At 43.7% G+C, this 12,189-nt stretch overlaps 1 protein-coding gene across 1 annotated transcript in view; it reads right to left on the bottom strand.

The window, feature by feature from the left end:
* The window catches only part of LOC127585166 (collagen and calcium-binding EGF domain-containing protein 1-like), a 169,435-nt gene that overhangs the window by 46,275 nt on the left and 110,971 nt on the right, over positions 1 to 12,189 (bottom strand). The window lies entirely within an intron of this gene.

Raw genomic sequence — 12,189 nt, forward strand, 5'->3', positions numbered from 1 at the left:
AAATTGTCAATGTTTCAGTTCAAAACCCTGCAAGGTTTCCTGATGCCTGATTTCGACCCAAAGTGCTGCTCAACCCGTTGAGTTCTTCCAGCAGATTGTTTATTGTTCCAGATTCCAGCATCTGCAGTCTCTTGTGTCTCATAAACACCTAATCATGTCCTTCCAGGAAGGAAGTCTGGCAGCTCTACCTGGTCTGGCCCATATCTGACTTCAGAGCCACTTCAAGAACAATTAAGAATTGGGCACATATGCTGCCTCACCAACAACACCCACATCCAGTAAATGTTAGAAAACAGGTCGACTAAAGGTTATGTCTAGTGGTGGGGAAATGTCAAGTTTGAGTTTTTCAATTTGTAGAAAGAAAAATGAAACAAGGGGAGGTTCTGTAAATAGAGCCCAGCTATGGAGTGGACTCACTATGTGCATACAGTTCGGGTTGGGTCAGGCTATTCCATTCTGCCTGGCTCAACACTTTGCAGTCAGTATTTTTGTTCTAATTTTACCACATACGTCTTCTATTCTTTATCAATAATAGGAATTGGAATTGGAATTGGTTTATTATTGTCACTTGTACCGAGGTACAGTGAAAAACTTGTCTTGTATACCGTTCATACAGATCAATTTATTACAACAGTGCAATTCATTGCAACAGTAAAACAATACTGAATGCAGAATAAAGTGGAACAGCTGCAGACAAAGTGCAGCGCAGGCAGACAATTAGGTGCAAGATCATAACAAGGTCAATTGTGAGGTCAAGAATACATCTTATCATACTAGGGAAATGTTCAATAGTCTTATAACAGTGGGATAGGAGCTATCCTTGAGCCTGGTGGTAGGTGCTTTCAGGCTTTTGTATCTTCTGCCTGATGGGAGAGGGAAGAAGAGAGAATGTCTCAGGTGGGTGGGGTCTTTGATTATGTTGGCTGCTTAACCTAGGCAGCAAGAAGTGTAGACAAAGTCTACAGAGGGGAGACTGGTGTCCGTGAGCTGTGTCCACAACTCTCTGCAGTTTCTTGCGGTCACGGGCAGAGCAGTTGCCGTACTAAGCCGTGATGCGTCCAGCTGGGATGCTTTCTATGGTGTATCAATAAAAATTGGTGAAGGTTGACAGGGGCATGCCAAATTTCTTTAACCTCCTGAAGAAGTGGAGGCACTGGTGAGCTTTCTTGGCTGCGGTGTCTACGTGGTTGGACCAGGCCAGGCTATTGGTGATGTTTGCTCCAAGGAACTTGAAGCTCTCAACCCCCTCGACCTCAGCACCGTTGATGTCAACAGAAACATGTGCATCACCCCCCTTCCTGAAGTCAATGACCAGCTCTTTTGTTTTGCTGACGTTAAGGGAAAGGTGGTTGTCATGACACCCATGTCACTAAGCTCTCTATCTCCTTCCTGTACTCCGACTCATCATTATCTGAGATGTGGCCCACTATGGTGGTATCATCTGCAAACTGTGTTTTTGGTGCTTCACCCTCAAACAGATCAATAGCACGTTTCAGTTTACTGTGTTTATGATGATGGTCGAGTATGGAATAGCCCCCATGGGGTGAATGGCCTGTTTGTGTGTTGTGAAAACTACAGTAGAAAATCAAGGCTGTGCAGGTGTTATGACTTTAATCACAACAAAGACCTATGATTGGAATTCAGGGAAGGAATTAGAATCCAGCATTCAGTTGTGATTTGATGAATGAGGCCAAGCTGATTATTGATAATTTGTGTGGAAATTGCTCGGATATATATTTTTACCACAAGGTGGAACCTGAAGAGATTCTGAAAACTGTAAGCAGATCACCGCAGGTGTCTTATGTTCAAGTCATCACAAGCATTAATGTATCTGCTGGCAGTGTTACAACTATTCACTGAAAATGTAATAATGGCAAACTGGTATGGAACCACCAACTGAACATTTTACAAGTCAGTCACTGAGCTGTCTATGCATTTGATCAGTCATTTATGTTGTTGGATGCTCTTGGTCCCATCTCAAGGTGTTGCTTTATAAAGACCTTCCATATTGGACCACCACTTGCAAGAATTTCCATGTTTTCTCATTATGCTCCTATTACTTTTACATAAACATTATTCATCCATGACATTTCCAGTCAGTGGCCAAATGGCTTGGAGATCCACTTGGATTTTGGTGGCCTGACTGAAGAATTTCTCCACAGCCAATTCTTCCACCAAAGTCCCACAAAAACAAAACTTGCATTTGTAAGTGATCTCGGGATGTTCCCAAGTCAACAAAATGCCTTGGTGGTGTGGCCACTGTTTTACTATAAGATTCATGGCAGTCAATTTATACAGAGCAAAATCTTACAAACAGCATTGTAACGAATGTCCTGTTTTAGTGATGTTAGTGGCCAGATATGCATTGGCCACTTGCCTGGCTGAGCATGTTGCCAACAACTCTGAAGAATCTCAACACCATGCAGGACAAAGCAGCCCACAATTGTTACCCCCTCACCACCCTAAACAGTCATTCCCTTCACCACTGGCACACAGTGGCTGCAGCGTGTACCATCTACAGAGTGCACTGCAGGTAGTTGTACAGGATTCTCTGACAGCACCTCCCCAAACCTGGACCTCTCCCAGCAAGAAAGGCAAAGGCATTAACCGCACTGTAACACTGCCACCTATGGTTTCCCTCTATGACGCACACCATCTTAACTTGAAAATACATTGCCAGTCTTTCTTTGTTGGTGGATCTAAATCCTGGAGTTCCCTATCCCAGAGCACTGTAAAGGTAGATTCACGAGAAGGACTGCAGTGATTCAAGAAAGTGGCTCACCACCACCTCCTCAAGGGCAGTTAGAGATGGGCATTGAACATTGAACTCGTGGTATTGCCCAGATCCTGAAAATGAATAGAAATAAACCAACCAGGCTTGCCAATGTTCATCAGAGAAACAAATCTGCTGCCCTTACTAACTCGATCTAAGTGTGACTCCAGACCCACTGATGTGGTTGATTCTAAAACTGACCTGGCTTACAGTGCATGGCTCGATTCGAGATGGAAAACAGACGATGTCCAAATCCCATGAACAAGTAAGTGGAAGAAAACAAACTTGTGAAACTTACTTCACTGGAAGGGCACCAAGTTCAGATCTTTCTTGAGAGTCATTATTTGCATTGCAAACACCTTTGTGAAGCACTGTAGCCCTGTGGAAAAGAGCCCTTCACCCGTCCCCCTCCTCCCTCCTTTCCACCATAGATACAACCACATGAGTATAAAGTCTGTCTTTGGCCTCTGATGCTATTCCAATGAAGCTTAACCTCAGCTGAAGGAACAGCCTCTCACCTTCTCACCTGCCAATATTCAGGGATCACCACTGAGTTCAACAGTTTCAGGTGATGAGCCATTTTGGCATATACCTCACATTTTTAGCATTCATTATCTTTTTCTCCTTTTCTGAGAAATTCGATTTCATTCATCTCCTCTGCATGCAGTCCAGGCATATCTTTTCCACCCGTCAGTTGGAATCACCACAGTATGTATCTGTCAGTCTCTCTTCATCTCCACCCGATAATAATCCCTTCCCTTTTTTTCTTTCTGCCTCACCCTTACCTTTCAATCTAACTTTTAAAAACTTTTTTCTAACTTTTCTCACTACTGATTTGGAATTGGAATTGGTTTATTATTGTCACTTGTACTGAGGTACAGTAAAAAACTTGTCTTGCATACCGATCATACAGATCAATTCATTATACATTGAGGTAGTACAAGGTAAAGTAATAGAGTGCAGAACAAAGTGTCACAGCTACAATGGAAGTGCAGTGCGGGTAGACAATAAGGTACAAGGTGATAAACCTTAAGGCCAACAAGCTGAAGCATTAACTCTGTTTCTCTCTCCCCAGATACTGCCTGACCTGCTGTGCATTTCCGGTAGTATCTGGTTTTATTTCATACTTCCAGCATCCGCAATATTTTGATTGCAGATTGTTTTAATTACTTCCGTCTTTGTTCTGAAGCAGTTTTCTCCAGAATGCGGCAGTCTCCTGATCGTGGAGCCTTTGCAGATTAGCCGGCTGGTTTAAACACTGGTAATTGCAAATTGTATTGTATTAGAGATGATAAGTCAGTCATCCATTCTATTATAGTGGCATCCAGCTACAGCAGCTCAGCCGAGAATGGATGGAATTCATCATGTAGTAGCGGGTAGCAGTTTCGACCGCTCCCATGGCTTAAGTATGCAACCATCAAGGTGTTAAGCGAGTCCTCACGCAAAGCAGGCTGCCAGGTTGTTTAGATTTGCTAAGGTAAAGTTTACAGCTGGCAATGAGACAACTGAGTGGAATTATGTTTCATGGAACTGAGACAGAAATACAGGAAGGAGGGGATTAATGAGATCAATAGGTTAACAGAGTACCTAACATGTTACCTCTGATAAATACTTGCCTTTACCTATTAAAAACACAAACTCACATATTATGCAATAATGTAATTGCATGACAGGACTAGGAAGACGATGATGTTTCACATGCGAAAGTGCCTTCTGGCACAGCACGAATCAATGGAACGTTTCCAACATTCTGCCTGAAAAGAGGACATCCAGTTTCCCAAACATCATTTTTCATCCAGGCTCTGTCACAGCTGGGTTCTGTTTGCACAGTTCCCACTCCTGCTTTTTCTCTGGCTCTTTTTCTCAACCTGTCCTTCCTTTCAACTTGCAGTCCTTTGCGTCTTCCTGCGATCTTGCTCTCCTCTTATTAAGTCCTTTCCTTAGCACACGACTCTCAGTGAGGGGAAGGGAGAGCCTAAGACCGAGGTTGGGCTGGTGTTGGGGAGGCTGAGGGAAAGAGGAGTTTTTAGGTAAAGCTGATTAACTTCAGAATGAAAATAAAAATAGTTTTAATTTACTCATTCACTGTTGGTGGCAATTTATGTCCTTTGCTAGTTACCCCTGATTTGAGGAAGGGGTTATGAGTCAATCACACTGGTGGGTCTGGAGTTGAATTCAGGGAAGGATGGCAGATTGCTTCTGTGAAGGACATTTAGTGATTAAGTAATTAACTGGTAGATAATCCAGTTGTTTCCTGGTCAGCAAGACTGATACTACTTTTCAATATCAGATCTACATGAATTTCAATTTTCCAGTTGCTGTGGTGGGATTGAACTCACGTTCGAGATCAGTGTTGCAGACCTCAGGGATGTTAGTTCAGTACCTTAAGCAGTATGCTGCCAAACCCTTTGCATTTATGACTGCCTTCCTAATGCCTTCCAGCATAGTCCCAAAGCCAGGGTATGTGCAACACGGCAGGGTGGGGGGGGGGGGGTGTCACTAGGGCTATGGATACTTCATCAAAGACATCAAGAACACGCACGTGTGTATGCGTACAAAATGTGTCTGTCTCAAGTGGCTGCAAAAGTGGTCAAAATTAAATTTCTGTGCACACCCTGGCCCCAAGCACTTCACAGCCAATGAAACACTTTTTGAAGTGCGGCCAGTAGAGTGATGTGGGAAATGTGACAACAATTTGCACACAGCATTTTTCCATAAATAATGATGAGCAGATGACCTAATTTGGTTGTGTTGAGTGAGGGATGTATATTGGGTGGAACAACAGGGTTATCTCCTTGCTCTTCTCCAGAAGAGTGCCTTAAGATCTTTCATGTGTACATGACAGGGCAGGCGATACTTTGCATCCAAAAATGCAGTCCTCCCTCAGTGTCTTATTGGAATGTTCGTTTGTCCTCAGATTACAGGAAAGGGACTTGCTCATATCACAACAGCAAAAAAACTTCTGGAGGAAGTCAGTGGGTCAAGCAGCATCTGTGGAGGCAAAGGGATGGTTGAGACCCTCCATCAGAACTGAGAGTGTAGAGGGGTGATAGCCAGTACAAAGAGGTGACAGGGTGAAGTGAAATAGAGTGATAGGTAGAACCAGGTGAGGTGGGGGATGATGGGCAGAATTAGGAGACAGGCTGGTGGGTGAGAGGAGGAAGCAGATCTCTCAGCTTTATACTGGCCATCTCCCCTCTCCGTACTGATGTTTCCACTGTAAACATTCACAATTCCTTTCCTGCCACAGATGCTGCTCGACCCATTGAGTTCCTCCAGCAGATTGTTTGTTGCTCCAGATTCTGGCATCTGCAGTCTCTTGTGTCTCCTCTTCCCGATGTTATATTTTCCCCATGATATAGAATGGGGCCATTCAGCCCATCAAATCTCCCAGAGCAATTTCAGCAATCCCATTCCACCACTATTTCCTTGAAACCTGTTCTCTCACATGCCCAGCAGTTCTATCCTGAATTTCCTACTAGCCATGTACTCTACGTGTAATTAACAGGAACGACCAACCAAGGGATATGGGAGGAAACCAGAGCTCCCAGGGGAAACCCCTGTGGTCACAAGGGGAATATGCAAACTCCACACAGACAGCACCAGAGATCAGGATTGAACCCTGGAGACACAAGAGCCTGCAGATGCTGGAATCTGGAGCAACAAACCATCTACTGGTGGAACTCAGCAGGTCGAGCAGCATCTGTAGGGGGAAGAAGTCCGGGTGCATGGTTTTGACCCAAAGTGTCGATGATTCCTTCCCCCCCCATCCCCCCCCCCTCCATCCCCCCCCTCCACAGATGTTCGACATGCTGAGTTGCACCAAGAATTGAACCCTGGCCGCTGGAGCCATGAGGCACTGCACTAGTGCGCTTTCAGTCTTTTGTCTTTGAGGTTAAAGGTCTCATCGACTCACAGCTGAGACAATGATGTGGTAGAACAGGAGGCCATGTTCTACAGACTAGATCTGTGCCAGCTCTTTGGTGGAGTTACTCACACCCCTTGCTCTTCCCCATCTCCCTTCAAGCTTTAGGATTACCCAGGTCCTGTCTGAGTATTATAATTACATCAGTTTCCACTAAACCACTCTCCACCCCATCCTTTTCAAGCACGGCATTTCAAGTTTCTGTGTGAAAAATATTTCCTCATTTTTCTTGTTCCCTTAAAATGGCACTCAATCCTTCTGATCTGGACACAATCCATATTTATCAAAATCATCGCTGGTTTTAATCACTTCAATCAGATCTCTAATATCTAATGGAGAATTTCATCTTCTCTCCTCTCTCTACATTACTGAACCTTCTCATCCCTGTATCAGTTTACCATATCACTGTGCCCTCTCCAAGAAGCTGACAGCTTCTGAAAGCATCGTGCCCATATTTGGACAGAATACTCAACGGGAAACCAAACATATGATACAGAAAGGTTTAACATTACCTCCTCACTTGCACGCAATTCTTTTCATGAAGTCAAGGATCTCCAGACTTCATTAACTCAACTTGTCACTCTCAAGGATTTGTTTACATCCACGCCTCTTTGTTTTTCTACACAATTTAGTCCATCATTTTGCTCGGATTAGGCCTTATTTTTATTGGCCTCCTTTGAGTCTCAACCATCGTTAGAACAAGGCCATTCAGCTTGTTAGTCCCATTCTTCTATTTTTTCCCCACTGTCCTGCATATTATTCTCTCTCAAGTGCCTAATCAATTCCCTTTTGAAGGCATGGATTGATTTTGCATATACCCAATTTCTCCCCCACCCCCCAACTTCCATTCCCACCCTCCACCAGGTTCAGATGCAGATCAGTTTATTGTCATAAAAGCCAGGGTGCAATGAAATTCCTTGCTCGTGTGAAGCTCACAGAGTAAACCGTGTACGTGGTAATAATAAATACAATAAATACAGCGAAGAGCACAAAACAACAGAATGGTACAAATCCAGTGCCTCTACTTCCTCAGGAGGTTGAAGAAATTCGCCAACTTTTATCAATGCACCATAGAAAGCATCCTATCAGGATGCATCGTGGCTTGGTATGGCAACTGCTCTGCCCGGGACCGCAAGAAACTGCAGAGAGTTGTGGACACAGCCCAGCGCGTCATGGAAACCAGCCTCCCCTCCCTGGTCTACTCCTCTCGCTGCCTTGGTGAAGCAGCCAGCATAATCAAAAACCCCAGCCACCTGGGTCATTCTCTCTTCTCCCCTCTCCCATCAGGCAGAAGATACAGGAGACTGAGGGCACATACCACCAGACTCAAGGACAGCTTCTATCCCATGGTGATAAGACTATTGAACGGTTCCCTTATACGATGAGATTGACTCTTGACCTCACAATCTACCTTGTTATGACCTTATTGTCTCCCTGCACTGCACTTATTCTGTAGCTGTGACACCTTGCTCTATATTCTGTATTGTTTTTACCCTGTACTACCTCAATGCACTGTATAATGAATTGATCTGTACGAACAGTATGCAAGACAAGTTTTTCAATGTACCTCGGTACAAGTGACAATAATAAACCAATCCAATACCAGATAGTAGTGCAATAAAGTAGTGCAAGAAGAAAGGCAGCCAGCTTTGAATCATTCCCATGTCTGAGTAAAAGGGCCTCACCCCCCCTCTTGCATCCTTTGCCCAAAATTTCCATATAGGTCCACTGGTTTTTGAATCATCTGCTAATGGGAAAGGTTCCCTCTATTTACCCTTTCTAAATGAGCCATGATCTTGTACATCGCTATCAAATCTCTTTTCAACCTTCTTTGCTCTGCAAAGAGCAACCTCAGAGCTGAAATCCCTCATCACTGTAACAATTCAAGTAAATCTTTTCTGAACCCTCTCTGGGGTCTTCACATCCTTCCTGAAATTAGGTGACCAGAATGGTATGCAGTATTCCATTGTGGCCTAACCAGTGTTTTGTACAGGTTTGACATAACCTCCCCACTCATACCATGTTGAATACTTTCACCAAACCATCACTCAACATTCATAGCTAACTCATAAACTAACTACAGATGTGCAGAACATGGCCCTCAAATTCCAGTTTGAGTGTTCAATTAGAAACATAACTCAAAGCAAAGTGAGAGGGGAAAGATTTAAAAGGGACATGAGGGTCAACTTCTTCACATAGAGGTACATGGAACGAGATGCCAGAGGAAGTGGTTGAGGCAGGTACAATAACATTTAAAAGACACTTGGACAGGTACATCGATAGGAAAGGTTCAGAGTGATATGGGCCAAACGCAGGCAAATGGGACTAGCTTGGATGGGCATCTTGGTCAGCATGGACAAGTTGGGCCGAAGGGCCTGTTTCCGAGCTGTGTGACTCTATGGCTCAACCTAGGATTGCACAAGTTGAAGTAACATTGTCTCTAGGAATTTGGATTATCCGTGTAACATAAGTAAAGATTATCAGACTTGGCAAGATATAAAAAAGGCTTATTTAAGCCACTAAAAATTTTACACACCAGTAAAATATTGCATTAATTTTAATTCTAATTCTAAAGCAGGGTCATTCACCAAGCAATCATCAAAATTCCTGATTCTGTCAGTCTCAGCTTGTTATTCAGACTATTTTGTGTCTGATGTTTCTATGAATTAATTTTAACGTAGCAGTTAGCGCGACGCTATTACAGCACCAGCGGTTGGGGTTCGAATCCCGTCACTGTCTGTAAGGAGTGTGTACGCTCTCCCGTGTCTGCGTGGGTTTCCTCCGGGTACTTCGGTTTCCTCCCACATTCTAAAAGACGCATGGGTAGGTTAATTTGGGGTTTAAAATGGGCAGTGCGGACTCATTGGGCCAGAAGGGCCTGTTACCACGCTGTAAATAAAAAAAAGCTATATCTCAGAAGAAAGTGATGCTGTATGAGTGGTATCAATGCATTTGCTGGCTCCTCCCACTCCTCACACCTTATTTGCATATCTGGAGTAATTAGGTATTGGCTCAGTTAGTAGCACTTTTGCCTCTGAGTCACAGTTGTGGTTTCATGTCTCATGCCAGATACCTAAGCACAGATTTCAGGCAAACACTCCATTGCAGTACTGAAGGAGTGCTAAACTGTCAGCGAAGCCAGTTTTGTTGATTCTGTCTGCACCCTCAGGTGGAAGGTAGAGAGCCCATGGATACTTGAAGAAAAGTGGAGGGGTTCTCCCCTTTCAACCTCCATGACAACAAATTATCAATTGCTGTTTGTGGGAGCTTGCTGTGCTCTTCTTAAACTGACCTGCACATCCCTCCCCACCATCAAAAGTATCTACAGGAGGCGCTGCCTCAAGAAGGCAACATCCATCATCAAAGATCCCCGCCATCCGGGCCATGCCATTTTCTCACAGCTACCATTGGGCAGGAGGTACAGAAGCCTGAAGTCCCACACCACCAGGTTCAAGAACAGCTACTTCCCTTCAACCATTCGGTTCTTGAACCAACCTGCACAACCCGAATCACTACCTCAGTGTAGCAACACTGTGACCCCTTTGATCACTTTGCACTACAATGAACATTTTTGTTTTGTGTTCTTTCTTGTAAAATTTGTGTATAATTTATGTTTAACTTATGTTTTTCTTGTGAATGCTGCTTATATAATGCTATCTACCTGTGATGCTGCTGCAAGTAAGTTTTTCATTGCACCTGTGCACACATGGACTTGTGTTTAGGACAATAAACTTGACGTTGACTTTGACTTTGGTCATGCTTCAAAGGTGTGGCTTTGGAACATGGTAAATGACAGTCTATGTTAAGGGATGTTAACCTTGCTGATTTTGCAGGTAAGTCCTGATGTTCTCCACTCTTTGACCGATTTAGATAAATATTATTTTGACCCAATGACTAAACCACAATGACGAGGTTACATGGACTTGTGGTCATCATTCCATTATGCCGTATTTGATGAAGTTGCAGCAAGAAACTCTACGACTAGTATAAAACTTGAATAATTCTGTACCTCAGGACAATGACCTGGGGACTGCCTGGTCTGCTCACCTTACTGAGCTCTGAATAAATCATTTTACTGCTAAAGATTCAAGCTTCCAAGTCATTGCATGTTAGAGATTGGAAGGTAGCGGTGTTCAGAGGGATTTAAGTGTCCTTGTACACAACACAGTGAACTTAGCATTTAGATGCAATAGGCATTTAGGAAGGCAGACAGTATGTCTGCAGTAGAGGACTGGTGTAGAGGGTAGAGTTGGCTTGCTCCAATTATATAAGGCCCTGGTGAGATTGGTTGTGGAATACTGTGTACAATAGTCGTCTCCCCACCGAGGAAGGATGTACTTTTGATGCAGGGAGTGCAGCGAGAGTTCAAAAATTGATTCCTGAGATGGCAACTTTGTCACAAGAAGAGCACAAAAGCAGATTAGGGACATAGGACCATGAGAGGTGGTCATACTAAAACAGACAAAATTATCACATGGCTTGACAGGACAGACGCAGGGATGATGTTTTCTCTGGAAGGACATTTAGAATCAAGGGTTACAGTCTCAAAATAAGAGGTTGGCCACTCAGGACAGATGAGAAGAAATCTCTTCACCCAGAGGGTAGTAAATCTTTGGAATTTCTTCCCAGGAAGGCTGCAAAGGTTCATTTGTTGAGAATATTCGAGACAGAGATTGATGGATCTTTGGATATTAAGAAAATCAAGAGATGTGTGGTTCGTGCAGTAAAGTGGAGGTAAGGTTAAAGGTTGAATGGCAGAGCAGGCATAAAGGACCGAATGGCCTTCTCCTGCATCTGTTTCTTGAGCTGTGTTCCTATATAAACAGTAATCCTATGAATTATTTGCTCCAAACATCCCTGCACGTAGAGTCCATCGTCAACCCAGCTGCTTCAGCCTATCAATTGATCGGAGCTATTGGATGAGTCCCATGCGTGTGCGCCTGTCTCATCCATGTGCTCGAAATTTTTCTTTCTTGTCAGTAAGAACTGCCCTTAAGACTTACTTGAACAATTCATTTTTTTACAATGATAAAACTTTGTGACAGCTATATATATAATAATGTCAAGCAACATTTGCTTTCTGAATGTGGGTTTCAAAGTGTGCACGTTGTGTACAGATGGCTGACCAATCACATTTGCTTGTGATAGCACAATGGAATCTGTTAGTTTGCAACATGACTGGGTAACTCATGTTGAAAACCTGGACTAGCAAATATACAGGTGGCAATGGATGATGCTGAACATGTTGGTACTTCAGTAAACCTTAAAAAAATCCTCCTGATTATTCAGAAATCCTGGTGGTTTGGCATTTGTCTCATAAGACCCCACTTGGAGTACTTTGCTCAGTTCTGGTCGCATCACTACAGGAAGGATGTGGTAGCCATAGAAAGGGTGCAGAAGAGATTTACAAGGATGTTGCCTGGATTGGGGAGCATGCCTCATGAAAACAGGTTGAGTGAACTCGGCCTTTTCTCCTCGGAGCGATGGAGGA

This window comes from Pristis pectinata, chromosome 32, assembly GCF_009764475.1.
Source record: "Pristis pectinata isolate sPriPec2 chromosome 32, sPriPec2.1.pri, whole genome shotgun sequence".
NCBI classification, from domain to species: Eukaryota; Metazoa; Chordata; class Chondrichthyes; order Rhinopristiformes; family Pristidae; genus Pristis; species Pristis pectinata.